General features: G+C 39.4%; 1 long non-coding RNA gene across 1 annotated transcript; it reads left to right on the top strand.

Annotated features, from left to right (window-relative positions):
* The first annotated feature begins 4,916 nt into the window (after positions 1-4,916).
* On the top strand, positions 4,917-11,340 carry LOC137252271 (uncharacterized). Its single transcript, XR_010953492.1, has 5 exons — positions 4,917-5,067; positions 5,140-5,368; positions 7,818-8,040; positions 10,898-11,121; positions 11,182-11,340. It is a non-coding gene; the product is annotated as an uncharacterized lncRNA (long non-coding RNA).
* The last annotated feature ends 1,509 nt before the right edge of the window (positions 11,341-12,849 follow it).

The following is a 12,849-nucleotide window of genomic DNA, read 5'->3' on the forward strand; positions in this document are numbered from 1 at the left end:
GAAGTTAATTAAAAGTCATATGTGGGTTGATGAAAGTGTGGCAAATATTGTGGGCAATGTTGTGAATTTTTACCTCAGTAAAAAGAAAGAAAAGTACCAAAATCGTGGCTGCCGACTAAAAAGGACAAAAATTTAAAAAAATGGACCAGCTGACCAAATGGGGTTGGAAAGGACCATTTTGGTTCAAATGGACCAAAGTGGCGGCCGTGCACTTTTTATATGCCACATAAGCAAGATGACTTAGCTCCAAACATATTACGCCGTGCTAGTATTGGAAATTGCTAATATCTCAGCATGACGGATTCATATTCAGTATGTGGCTCTTCTCATAAATCGTGGAAAAGCGAAGAGCAGTTTTGGTTGATTGTTTACCCCGAAACCCTGATAATATTGTAACGAATTTACTGCAATTCCTCTTATTTGCAACCTTCCACTAACGTTCGAATCACTAAACTGTTGAATAAACAACTCCACTATTCAATAATGCAAAATGGCCTTTATTAAAGTACTTCACAATAACACTTATCTTCGCAACTAATAGCTTGCTTATATCAAACTAATTGTCATGCCTCCACTGTCGCTGCTTTTATACTGTGCAGTTTCCTCGTTGACATATTTCTAGGCGCTTCTATTTCCAGAACTTACTAGTTAGTTTTCAGCTATAAAATTACTCAGCTGTAACTACAGATGCACGATTTTATAGCTTTTCTCATTGCATACTTTCGGGATTATCTCAGATATATGCATGTGGTTGTGCGTTGCTTCTCCGCTGCGTGTACGTACATATTTGTATACATAATGATTAATTCGTTTATGTAGATACAAGTGACTGTCTGCTTTATTGTTGTTGTGACTTTATTTACTTATAATTTATAATATATAAATAAAAGCAAAATATCACACAAATAAACAAATGAAAGGAAATGGGGGCATAAACAAACCACAAATAAAAATTCACTTAAATCAATTAAATAATTAAGGGCGGACACAAGTTCCAGACATGTGTCTCCCTACATTTATGTATCTGTTCCAATATTCGACCCTACTTGGCAACGTTTCAGTGACAAAAAACCGCAGAATAAACAAAGCAAACAATCGAAATGAAGAAAAACCATGACCCCAAACAAAATAAGAGCAGAGCAAATTGCGCTAAGGCCAAAAAATCAAAAAGACAATTTTTTCTGGCACATCAGCGAGAGTTTGTATGTGTATGTGTGTATGCATGTATTATCTTCAATTTCCACATGAGCGAATGATCGGCGCCCACAGCAATAGTGAACGGTCACCAAATCGAGAAAGAAGTCAAACAGTTAAGGCTTACAAAATTTAATGGCAGAAGAATGCAAAAAAATAATAATAAAGGACAATAAACAGTCACAAACAAATGAACACAAAAACAGACATGGAAGGATGTAGAGATTTGAACAAGTAGTAGTGTGGGAATAAAAAAAATATCAATTGTAATTGCCTTGTTGACCTTTGTGTGCGTATGCAAGCTTGTATGTGCCAATTGGGTCGCTTCGTCGACCACTCGGCTTTGGCTAGGTTGCTGCTTTGCAATTGGTTTCGTTTTTTTTTTTTTTTTGGCTTGGTTATCGTTAATTATAATCTACATTTAGGCGCGCAAACTGTCTAATGCTATGGCCACTGTTGCTGGGTGCTTTTGATTGTTTTTTTTTTTTTTGCTGTTACACTTTTTTCAGTTTGATTTTTTGCTCTGCCAAGTGTGTCGCGTTGGTTTTGTAAGCACAAAAAAGTAAAGTGGACAAATCATGGCTCAAATACATGTTTGGCTCATCTCATCAGCTGATTTCATATTTTTCATTTCCCTGGAGTAGGGATTGTCAAAAGGAGATGGAAAACTCAAAATGAAACCAACACGTCGATAACAATTTCTTACAACACACAAAAACTGCTAAGTTTTATGTTTTCATTCCATTCCATTCGTACAGATTTTGACAATCTGGACAAAGGTACGTTGTTGCTGTAGAGATGAGCAAACCATATAGTTGAGCCATGGGACAAATTTTATATTATTTTTTATTTCACAAAGCTTTTTAAACTTTTCATATTTTGACAAACGGAAATATTTGGGATCACCGAAAAAACTTTTTAAATTAAAATTTAATTAGCAGATAATCGCTCGCAGAAGTTTGTTAGTTTTTGAGTTGTGTATGCCATCCATATTTATGTGCGTTTGTTGTTGGGAAAGAGTTTTCCATAGGACAGCAGTGAACTAAAAAACTGAAAAGGTTATGAAGCTGCTGAAGGTGTAAAAGGGAATCAAAGCTATGAGTTGAGCAGTGGCAATGACTTTTTGCTAGTAATAATGATTCTAAATTAAAAAATTTCACTAGGCTCTTCACCGTTTTGTTCGCTGGCTTTAACTGAATTAGAAATTTTTTTGTACTTAACCCTTCTCACTATCCTCTTCCCTCGCCGATAGGTGCGTGTGATAATACCCTCCGCTGCGGTGATTCTTCTTCCATTCGCATGACCTAAAGCGAACATCCGCGTCATTAGACTCCTAACGGCAAGAGCAATACACTTTCTGGAGTACTATGATTTGTTGTACTGCAAGGGGTCATTCCATCACATTTCGACGCCGTCAAAGCTCGACAGCAATACACCAGGATATGAGATTTACAGAGTGCAATCTTTGTTCGTCGTCATATGCTATTCTCGCTTTATCAAAATCGGTTCGTGGTACGCCCATTCTATCCTCAAGGATAGCGGTTTCTGGCCCTAATCTTCCTAGCTTGTTATCATAACTCATGCACCACTCTGTACGTCAGCTATCATCATCATCACATCATGAATTGAGGCTTAACCGCCCTAGCGATTTGGACCGTTTAGTAACAATAACTTACGATTACTGAGAGCACCAAAGGAGATCAAGTCTTCCACCCCCTGTCTCTCCTAAGTCAGTGGAGGTCTCCCTCCCTCCTACCCCTGCATCTCAATGGCAATATCGATTGAAATCTTATCTGGTCGGAGCGTCCTCGTTCATTCGCATCACATGAGCTAATCAGCGAAATCTTTGTGCTCTTATTCGCTGCTTTATCTTCACATCTGCATAAAGCGTATGCGGCTTATCAATATTCCTCTTGCGATACCACCTGGTCTTCTTTTGACACCGTCCATGATTCTGAGCCATGCATTAGGACAGATATGATTAGCGGCTGGTTCAGCGTGATTTTTGTTCGTCGAGTGCAGGCTTTTCAATTGCCCCCTTCAGGTTCTAAGCTGACATTGTTCTCTCTGTTATTGCTGGTTCCGGATAGCTGAAGTCCTTCACAGTCTCGAATTTATATATGTATCCAGAATCCGCGAAACGAACAACACATTCGTTAAGGCTAATGATATATATCACCCTCATACGCCAGCAGTTGTATGCTTTTACTATAGACTATACCATCGCGGGTTAGATCGGCTGTTATGACCAGGGCTGCAAACCGCCTCGAAAATCGATGCGGTTCGAACCACTCAGGCAAAACTTGAACCGGTTCGTGAACCGGTTTGCGGCTATCTCTGAACCGCCGAACCGGTCCGGTTCAGGTGGTTCAAACGTTTAATACTAAGTTTTGATAGTATAGAAAATTTGGGATCTGTGTGCAACCAACCATCGATATGTACCTACTAAGCATACAAATAAAATACAGTTATTGAGATAAAATCCATGTATGTGTGTATTTATAAAACTTATCAAAAGGTTATGTGAAAAATAATATGTTCGAAACGGTATTGTTCCCAAACTATGTTTATTTATAGTTTTTAATAATTTCAATTTAAAATATCGTGCTAACTGTAAGAGTTAATCGGGGATTGCCCGTATTGCTTTAAATGTACGAAAACATTTATTTCAAGCAATTTTTAATTTTATAATTTATTTAATAATTTGGGAAAATATTAAACAACCTGACATCAGGACGGACAAGGCGACAGCTGTTTCGATTATACCTTGTAAATCTCTTCAAAGCCTTTTCTCCCGGGAGTGGGACGCTATTACTCATGGTTCAATTACATGGTTGGCTCATCTCATCAGCTGATTTTAATTATTTCATTGCATGGTCGATGCGATTGTCAAAACGGATGGCAAACACAAAATGAAACCCACATATTGGCAACATTTTCTTACACATACAAAAACTGCTAAGTTTTATGTTTCCATTCGCATCAACACCAATACACAGATTTTGACAATTTGAACAGACATATTTTGTTATTGTACTGATGAGCCAACCACATAATTGAACCATGCTATTACTACCCTACAAGACGGAGGTAACTAGTTCACCCACACATTCAAAGCTTTTTTCGCTCTCCACTAACACATCGACGTTTCTTGCTGTCATCGAAATGACAGCGTCATCTTAATACGACAATTTATTAATTATTCCGGGAAACATTTTAAAACGATGAAAAACTATAATTGTGGTAATTACACTAAAAAAGTGCTTGTGCTACGGGCTTTTAGGTGTGACGTGTGTTAGCTGTTTAGGCACTTCTAAATTAACCTGGCGCATTAACTAGAGGCAGCCAAGTCCTCTTGCCACCAATTGGAATTGGAAGATTCGAATTCCAAAACCAAAAAAGGTAACGTTTTCAAGACAGTGCACAACCTAAACAAAGGTGGTATCAAAAGACGCGTGTCGAGATCCGTTTTTAGAATCTGAAAGTTGTATAGAATCGACGGGATGGCCTAGAAGGTTTCAGGTGGTCATACTAAATCGCTCCCGGGGAGTGTCCTTATCGCTACAACCAAAGCAACATTATTTACTCTCTGCTTTTCATTCATACGTATGTGTATTTTTAAATAATAAAAAAAATGCTATATTATTCTAATATATATCATCTCTGCCGGGGTGGCGATTCAGCTCAAAATATGCCAAAACAACAAGAAACCTACAATTAAATGCAGATTCACGTGTCATTTGCCAAGGATTTACCGGTAAACAAGGTACTTTCCATAACCAACATGCTTTGGAATACGGTACAAAATTGGTTGGATGTATTTTCCCAAAAAAGGGTGGAACTACGCATCTTGGTTTGCCAGTATTTGCTTCGGTAATTTATATTGATTTGTACTGATTAAAAATTGCAATAGTAGATAATGTAATGTGAATTAAAATTGAATAGGTAGCCGAAGCAAAAAATGCAACTGATCCGCATGCAACTGTTGTTTATGTGCCGCCACCGGGAGCTGCTGCTGCTATCATAGCAGTATTACAAGCACGACATTTCTTTGATTGGTTGCATAATCGAAATTGTGCCCTAACATGATATGGTTCGCGTTAAGCACGCTATGTTAAAGCAAAATAAATCTCGTCTAGCCAGGCCCGATTGTCCAGGATCATCGCATCGAAGGGTAAGTAAATTGCCTACCATATTAAATATTTAAACAACATGTATGAATTTGTTAGTGATAATTTGTGATGCTTTTGTTGATAATCAACTGAAGAAGGCAAATACCAAAGAGTTCATGTAAATACCAATTGATTTCTTTAAATAGCGTTTGGAGAACAAAACCCATATGTATGTATGCATACAACTGCATAGAAAGGGAGAGATTAATTAATTATGATCAGTAGATTTATAGGATTTTTATTATTTTCCCTGCGTCCCCGTTGCCATTACATTGCGTTAAGAGAGGACATCAACACCTTACCCACAACCAGTTAAAATTTTAGTAAATTTTGCTCTTTTCATTACTGATTCCAAACGTGGGAAATTATATATGTAGCATTCCATGGAGAATGGAAAATTTTAGCTGACTTTCGCTTTGCGTTCATTATTAATATTCAATCCCTAGAAGGTTCAATGTAGTCATATCAATAGGTCCGGAGATGGTCGGGTTAGTACCTCAATGGTGCTTGTTACCGGAACGTAGATAGATAATTTATTGAGGGTTGCACACTGACTTGCACATCTCCTTCACAGCACCTCATCGTAGCCGACTTCTTTGATGAACCCTAGCAGAGTTCTTGGCTTGAGGGATTAAATGTGGGAATGCACTGGCCATGGTGAGCCCATAAACTTAGCCCTACGTTTTGAGATTGCTTCGTATTCTTGGAGGATATGGTCCGCCGTCTGCTGATCGATCACAAAATCGGCATGTGTTATTCGATAGTATGCCCACTTTCTGCATACGGCTGCTCGGCCTATAATGCCCTGTAAGAATAGCTCTTGGGATTCTTCGGTTATCTTTCGATAGGTCTATTATTGCCCTGTAGTGACTTGTGCTATAACTTCCTAACAGTAACTTAAATTGTCTCAAACCTGGCGTATTGCTCCAGTGTTCTTCTCTCTTACCCCCCCCCCCCCCCTCTCCTAATAAATGCCCCTGTGAGCCAACTGACAGGAACGGCTCGGGATCGATGGGTCATGCAGTTCCTGCCTCTCTTTCCGGGTTTTCCGCCTGCTCTTGTTGTAGCAGTGCTTCGACCCATCCAATAGGTACTACAGATCAATTGTCATCAATGTCCTCTAACGGAAGTCCAAGGAAACAGAAAGTTTCAACAGGGGTGGACCATAATGAGAGGAGTGTAAGAGGCGTTGATTCCACAATACAGCTAAAGAGATGGTTGGTGTCATGTGGGGACACATTATAAGCAGGACATAAGTTTTGTATGTCGGGGTTGATTCTGGATAGGTAAGAGTTTAACCTGTTACAGTATCCAAATCGAAGTTGGGCTAGAGTGACTCCCGTTTCCTTAGGGAGAGTGCGTTCCTACTCTGCTAGTTTTTTCTTTGAGTACAGGATTAACCGGGCAATTCCTGGCATAAAGGTCCGACGCCTGTTTGTGGAGTTCACTCAGGACCTGCTTGTGTTTTTAGCTTCAACCGGCTGTGTTCTCAAGTGCCGTATTTTCTCATAATGTAATGAGGGCGTGAACAAAAAGAAGCCACAAAAGATTTGTAAAAGTTACAAGGACGTCGGGTTTTGGGATCAAGCCCAGAGCAACCTGTCCGATGCAACCATCCCTTGCACGTGACACACTGACAAGAGTATGACCGTCCTAAAAAGATTATTTTCCGGCAAACGCAGCAAAACCATTTCTCATGACCGGGGTCAGGAGAAGGACACGGATTGGGTTCGATACCTTCCCGGAGGAGGAGAGTATGGCGCAGACCCGCTGCATGGATCTGCTGGGAGGATGATAATTTGTGGGAGGAACGCAACAAACTAAACAGTAGAGTCCGCCTGCTCATTACCCTGTATTCCCCTGTGGCCTGGGACCCAGTGCAACAGTACTACGATGTGTACCCAAGGACCAGTGCTGACTTTATTTCGAACGCCACAATTGCCTTTAGTAGGGCCTGACTGTCTGACTGAGTATGGCAATTGTTTCATTGGAGTATCAGCTTAGCGCACCAACATATGGCGAATATTTCCGCTTGAAAGCTGCTCGTATGTGCTTTTAGAGGTACTGATATTTTGGCTCTGGGTCCGGAGACTCTGGCTTCAATCCCCTCTGGCGTCTTCGAACCAGGGTCGTAGAGAGAAAATCCGGGCCCGGGACTAAAAAAATTTACGGGCCCCCTATAAAAAATCCACTAATACATTTGATTAACGTGAATTATTGACGTTTTATTCATAAATCATTATTGATGGATTACAAAAAAAAATTTTTGCCACATCAACTAAATGATTTTTGGCTATTTGTTATTTGTTTTATTTTATTGTAACGTAGAAATAAAATTCTCTTTTAACAGCCACATATTATTTCAAATAATCTTTTCTAGTTATTTGGTAACATTTTCATACATTTCTGATAAATTTAATGATGATTATAAATTTTAATTATTCAATATAGAATGTTCGGATATCAAAGAGTGGCTTTACTTGCTTTTTTCGCTGCAAAATTTTTTATAATAATATCAAAATTTAACTGTCTTGCCAAAACGGATGCAACACAAAGCGTGGCAAGTCCTAAAACTCGCTCTTTAGATGAACACGATCTATGAAAGTCTTTCATTCTTGAAAGGACGCTGAAGGAACGTTCTGCACTAGATACAGTGACAGGTAAAGTGCAAAAGGTACGTAAACCAATACAAAAGTTGGGGGAAAATTGTATACATATTTTGAAAATAGACGGCATTTAGCAATTCCAATGGTGACAGACCTTTATCAAAATTTGCTTCGTAAATGTGTTTCAAGTGAACCATTTCACATTCTAAGCTTTGAGAAATATCCGACTTGTATTTTTCGACAAATTTTGCTGCGCTCGCCCGAACCGTAGTTTCATCCAAGTCTTAAATTGCCACAAAAAGGAAAACTTTTCGTTCAAATTTCTCATAGCTGCAAATCGTTCAGTAATGCCAGTGATTACCGAATCAACGATCACCAAGAATGTATTGTTTTTGAAATCAGACTCTGAATCATCCGTAATCATCTCATTTAAATTATCTTCAGAACGCCTTTTGGGTTTTCTCTTTCGAATGTCCGGAAACTTTGGCGAGATGTTCAATAGAATAGCAACTGTTTTGCATTCGTTTAAAATTGTTTCCCATTGGTTCCTGATCAACTTCAAATCAGCTAATAAGGCATCTAGATGTCGGACCTCAACATCTGTGGTGGCGTCTCTCGCTTGGAGGACCACGCTTCTTTCATTAATGGTAGGGTTTTGAACCAAATTGAGGACAGTAAGATACATTCGAACTTGTTGATGTACTTGATAATGCCGGTAACATCGCCGTATGCTTGCGCAGTCAAATTTGGCTTTTGGCTGAAAGACTATGAAGAGAGCTAGGTACATTTTTTTGAGGATGTCACATTGTTGTGGAGTGCTGCCGAAGAAAATAATTGCAGCCGTACAACATTCTGCAGCATCAACACCACATAAATTGATAGCGTTCTCTTTTCTGAAATAAATTGTTGCCTAAGTAAATGGTAATATTCTACCCCATCGGGTTAGGGGGTCAGAATATACCCGCGGTAGGTATGCCTGTCGTATGCGTAAGAGGGGACTAAAATATTAGATTCCAGGGGCTGTGTAGCTCAACCCTGCAGGTTGCCAGCGCAATATATAGCTTCCCCAAACCTAATTGTCAACCTCACCTATCCGCGGCGAATCCTGTTTCACTAACAGACGAGACTCTGGCGACCCCAAGCTCCTCATGGAACTTGGGATGGGGAGGGAGGGGATGGCCTGAAGGTTTAATGTGGTCACATAAATCGTTCCCGAGATGGTCGGGATAGCACCTTAATGGTGCTGTGGTACCGGAGCGTACCGGATCTGTATCCGGCTAAGGACCATCACATCGATAATACTCCTCAAAGCCTTCGGGGAGCAACCTTATCACTACAACAACAACAATAGAGTTACTCCTACCCCAGAAAATGGTCAACATTTATAGTGCATACAAAGAACATTTCAACTCACCAAATTCACTCATATTAACAGAGTATATGTGGAACTTAAGAGCGAATTGAGAGTTTCACAAAGTTGCACTGCCACACCGCCATTTTATACAGGGTAAAAGTGTAACGCTTTTGCGTTGCGAGCAGGCAAGAATTTTCACAAAAGAACGAAATACCCCGTAAAGGCGTTGCCTGTTTTTTAGAATAGAACAACAACGCTTGCGTAACAATTTATCCAGAAAAGAAAACGCTATCATAGCTGCGGGTTGCACAAGGCGAGTAATCAGCATTCGAGTTTTTGTCGAGAATGTGACGTAGTGCTCCGTTGTAAGCTCCTTTCATATTGGCGCCGTTATCGTACTCTTGTGCACGACAATCTTCAATCATGTATGGCAAATTAGATCAGCGATTTTCTGAGCAGTTTTTTGGTTACAATTCACGAAAGCCAAAATCTGTTCTGGAATTGTAAATTTGTTGCTTTCGAATTGAAATGGAGTGAGCGCAAAATGAACGTAGTCAACGTAACAATCTTCTGGCAAAACTACGGATTTAGTCATTCTATGTGAGGTATATTTTGTGTTTTGGTTTTTACTTTAGAATCTACCGGTTAAGTAAGCGATGTCAGCTAACTAAGCGCCTTCAAATGTAGATCCATAAGGAACATGAGGTCGCCAGAGCCTCGCCTGTTAAAGAAACAGGATTCGCCACGGGTAGGTGACGTTGACAATTGGTTTGGAGAGGCTATATATTGCGCTGGCAACCCATTAAAAGGATTGCGCTACAAAACCCCTTGAATCAATTTAGTATTTTAGTCGCCTCTTACGACAGGCATAGCTACCACGGGTATACTCTAAGCCCACTAACCCGCTGGAGACATGAGAAGCGTGAGTGCACTTTGGGTGTCGCAAGGCAAGTTCCGTCGTGCCAGGGGTTGTTGGGTGAGCGGCCAGGCAAGGCAGCAGGGTACACATGCACCATGCAGGAGGATACCCTCGCTGAGCCCAGAAAATCTGGGAAAATTAGGTGTACTGCTCAGATCCAGCAAACGAGTATGTTCTGTACTGGCATATGATAAACTTGCAGACAACCAAACGTTTACTTTCCTGTCCAAAGGGGAATTGGTACTCGGCACTGCTGCTAAAGAAGAATAGACGTAGTCATATCAATTCGTTCCCGGGTTACTCGGGGAAAGCAGTTAGCAGTACTTTGCCCGTTTCAATTTGCACATCCATTCAAAGAACTTCGCATAATGGATTAAACAGTCATCTGCATTTATTCGTTTTTGTTTTTGTAGCACGCCTAATTTACTATCTATTACCCCAACATCTATCAATTATCCCTTGTTATAATCTTCGGGTACCCCCGCTACCGGAAGATGCCTTGGCATGGTGGAGGTTCACTTGAATTTACTTTACAGGTCCTGATTCTGGTTATCTGAAATCCCCTTGAGTATCTTGTATTTATTAAGCACTTCCGGTTATATTAAAAACTTATTATCTATCCTTACTGATATTCGTTTCTTTTTCATTCTAGGTAATTCGATTTGACGATGTGGGCATAGCAATATTCCAGCTGTGGCTGTAAGAAGAACGTACATTTGCTCAAACTACAAGAAAACTGCGACAACTGTCCCTCGGCATTTTTAGTATCACATATAAGGCCCTACCACGCATATTATGGGAAAGGGTCAAGTTCAAAGGCTCAACATCACCTGCAAATCGACTTTGATAGCACGAAATGGGGCTGCATATATTCCGGTATTATATCTACAACACTCATATCTATGTAAACTGATACTAGCAACACCAACTGCGCAGGAAAAATTGAGCACCATCAGTGTGAGCTTCGAAACTCAAAATGGTTTCAGAAAGGGCACGACTACGAATGAGTTTATGTCTTTACATATGTAGTTTGTACATATAAATATGCACATATGTAAGGTTTACTAGAAAATTAAGGAAATTATTTGTAAAAACCATTGTATACATAATTAATTCTTAATTAAATATTATTTAAACAAAAGGGACGCGTTTCATTCATATAAAAAGCGAATTGACAGAAGGTAACCGGTACGGGTAACCGATAGGCCAGTTACCTGTGTTTTTGTTGTTGCATATGTTTTGGTTAGCGATAACGAAAACATACCTAATGAAGTAACTTAAAAATGTAAATAACATCGAGCGAGAAGGAATGTCGAAAACACAATAGGTAAGAGCGAGAAAGCGAGTCACACGTACACTATTTTGAGAGAGCGCATGCGTTACCTTTTTCACGACAGCAATGTAAAAGTCATTAAGGCGATAATTGGTGACCAAGTTATTGGTAACGATTAAGTAATCGATTAGTTAACGGGTACCTGTCTTGTAGGGTATTAACTCACGGCGTTGTCGTCTAGAAAAAATGTATGCAATTTTATCTTAGAGTTGTATTTTTAAGCAGAATTAAGCATGATACAAAAAAGAAGGTAGTTCCACTCAAAATTTTTTGACGTTTTGCCAGAAGCGTTGCCATAACGTTACTGTTTAAGGCGAAATTGTGGTTTTTCGGGATGGAAATTTCCTTTAGGATGAAAACGCAATCGTCATGTGAGACAATAATAACATGCTTTAGCACGATTTATGTGCATACATATCGATTAAAAATACAGTAAAACATGCAATTTTATTGAAAATAGTAGCAAAAAACAAAAACGAAAAATCCTGTTGTTCTAGCATGGACCTATTATCATGCCCCTACAGTGGATATTTCTCAAGGCATGTTGTGGAAAAGTATACCTCCAAAGTCTGCACATCTATGTCAATGCTAAAAAGGCACAGAATGTGTATAGGCGGGGCTGTACCAAGGTGACCCCTGGTACAATGGGCAAAAACACTCTCATAACTAGTGGCTAACCTGCAGAGCTATACGGCAATGTTCTCCCTAAAAATGGTTTAACAATTCCCTCCTAACGCGCAACGCTTGAATTATACAATAAATATATGAAAAATGTGGACTTGTAGCCGATTTATCAAGAAATTGCGGTGTCGGTTTATAAAGACCTCCTTTGAGCAAGCAATTGACAAACCTGTATGTTTTGTCAAAATGTTCTGAGCAAACGTACGGACACTGAAGAAGACTATATTCCCTTGCTTTGCATACTCCGATCCATATTTCTTCCACCAAAGCCATTTTCGGGAGCTCGAAAACCCTATTAAAACCCTTCTTTTCTAGGCTGATATTTCGTATTAAAATATTTCGAAGGCATGGGGCTCATTCTTATCTTTTTTATTTAAAATAACTATGAAAGTAATTTAGTCGTATTCGTTAATATGAAATCCATCAAAATTAGAAAAATTCGTAAAATTTTTCAATCTGGTAGCTTGTTTTTGGTGAAATTGCCATTGTCCCCGCAAAAGTCAAGTGGCTAACGTCACATTAAATGGAACTACCTCAATTTTTTGTATCATGGAATTAAGGTGAATTAAATAAGTTAAGTGATTTTTGTT

The sequence above is a fragment of the Eurosta solidaginis genome, chromosome 5 (genome assembly GCF_040869045.1).
Source record: "Eurosta solidaginis isolate ZX-2024a chromosome 5, ASM4086904v1, whole genome shotgun sequence".
In the NCBI taxonomy this organism is placed as follows: Eukaryota; Metazoa; Arthropoda; class Insecta; order Diptera; family Tephritidae; genus Eurosta; species Eurosta solidaginis.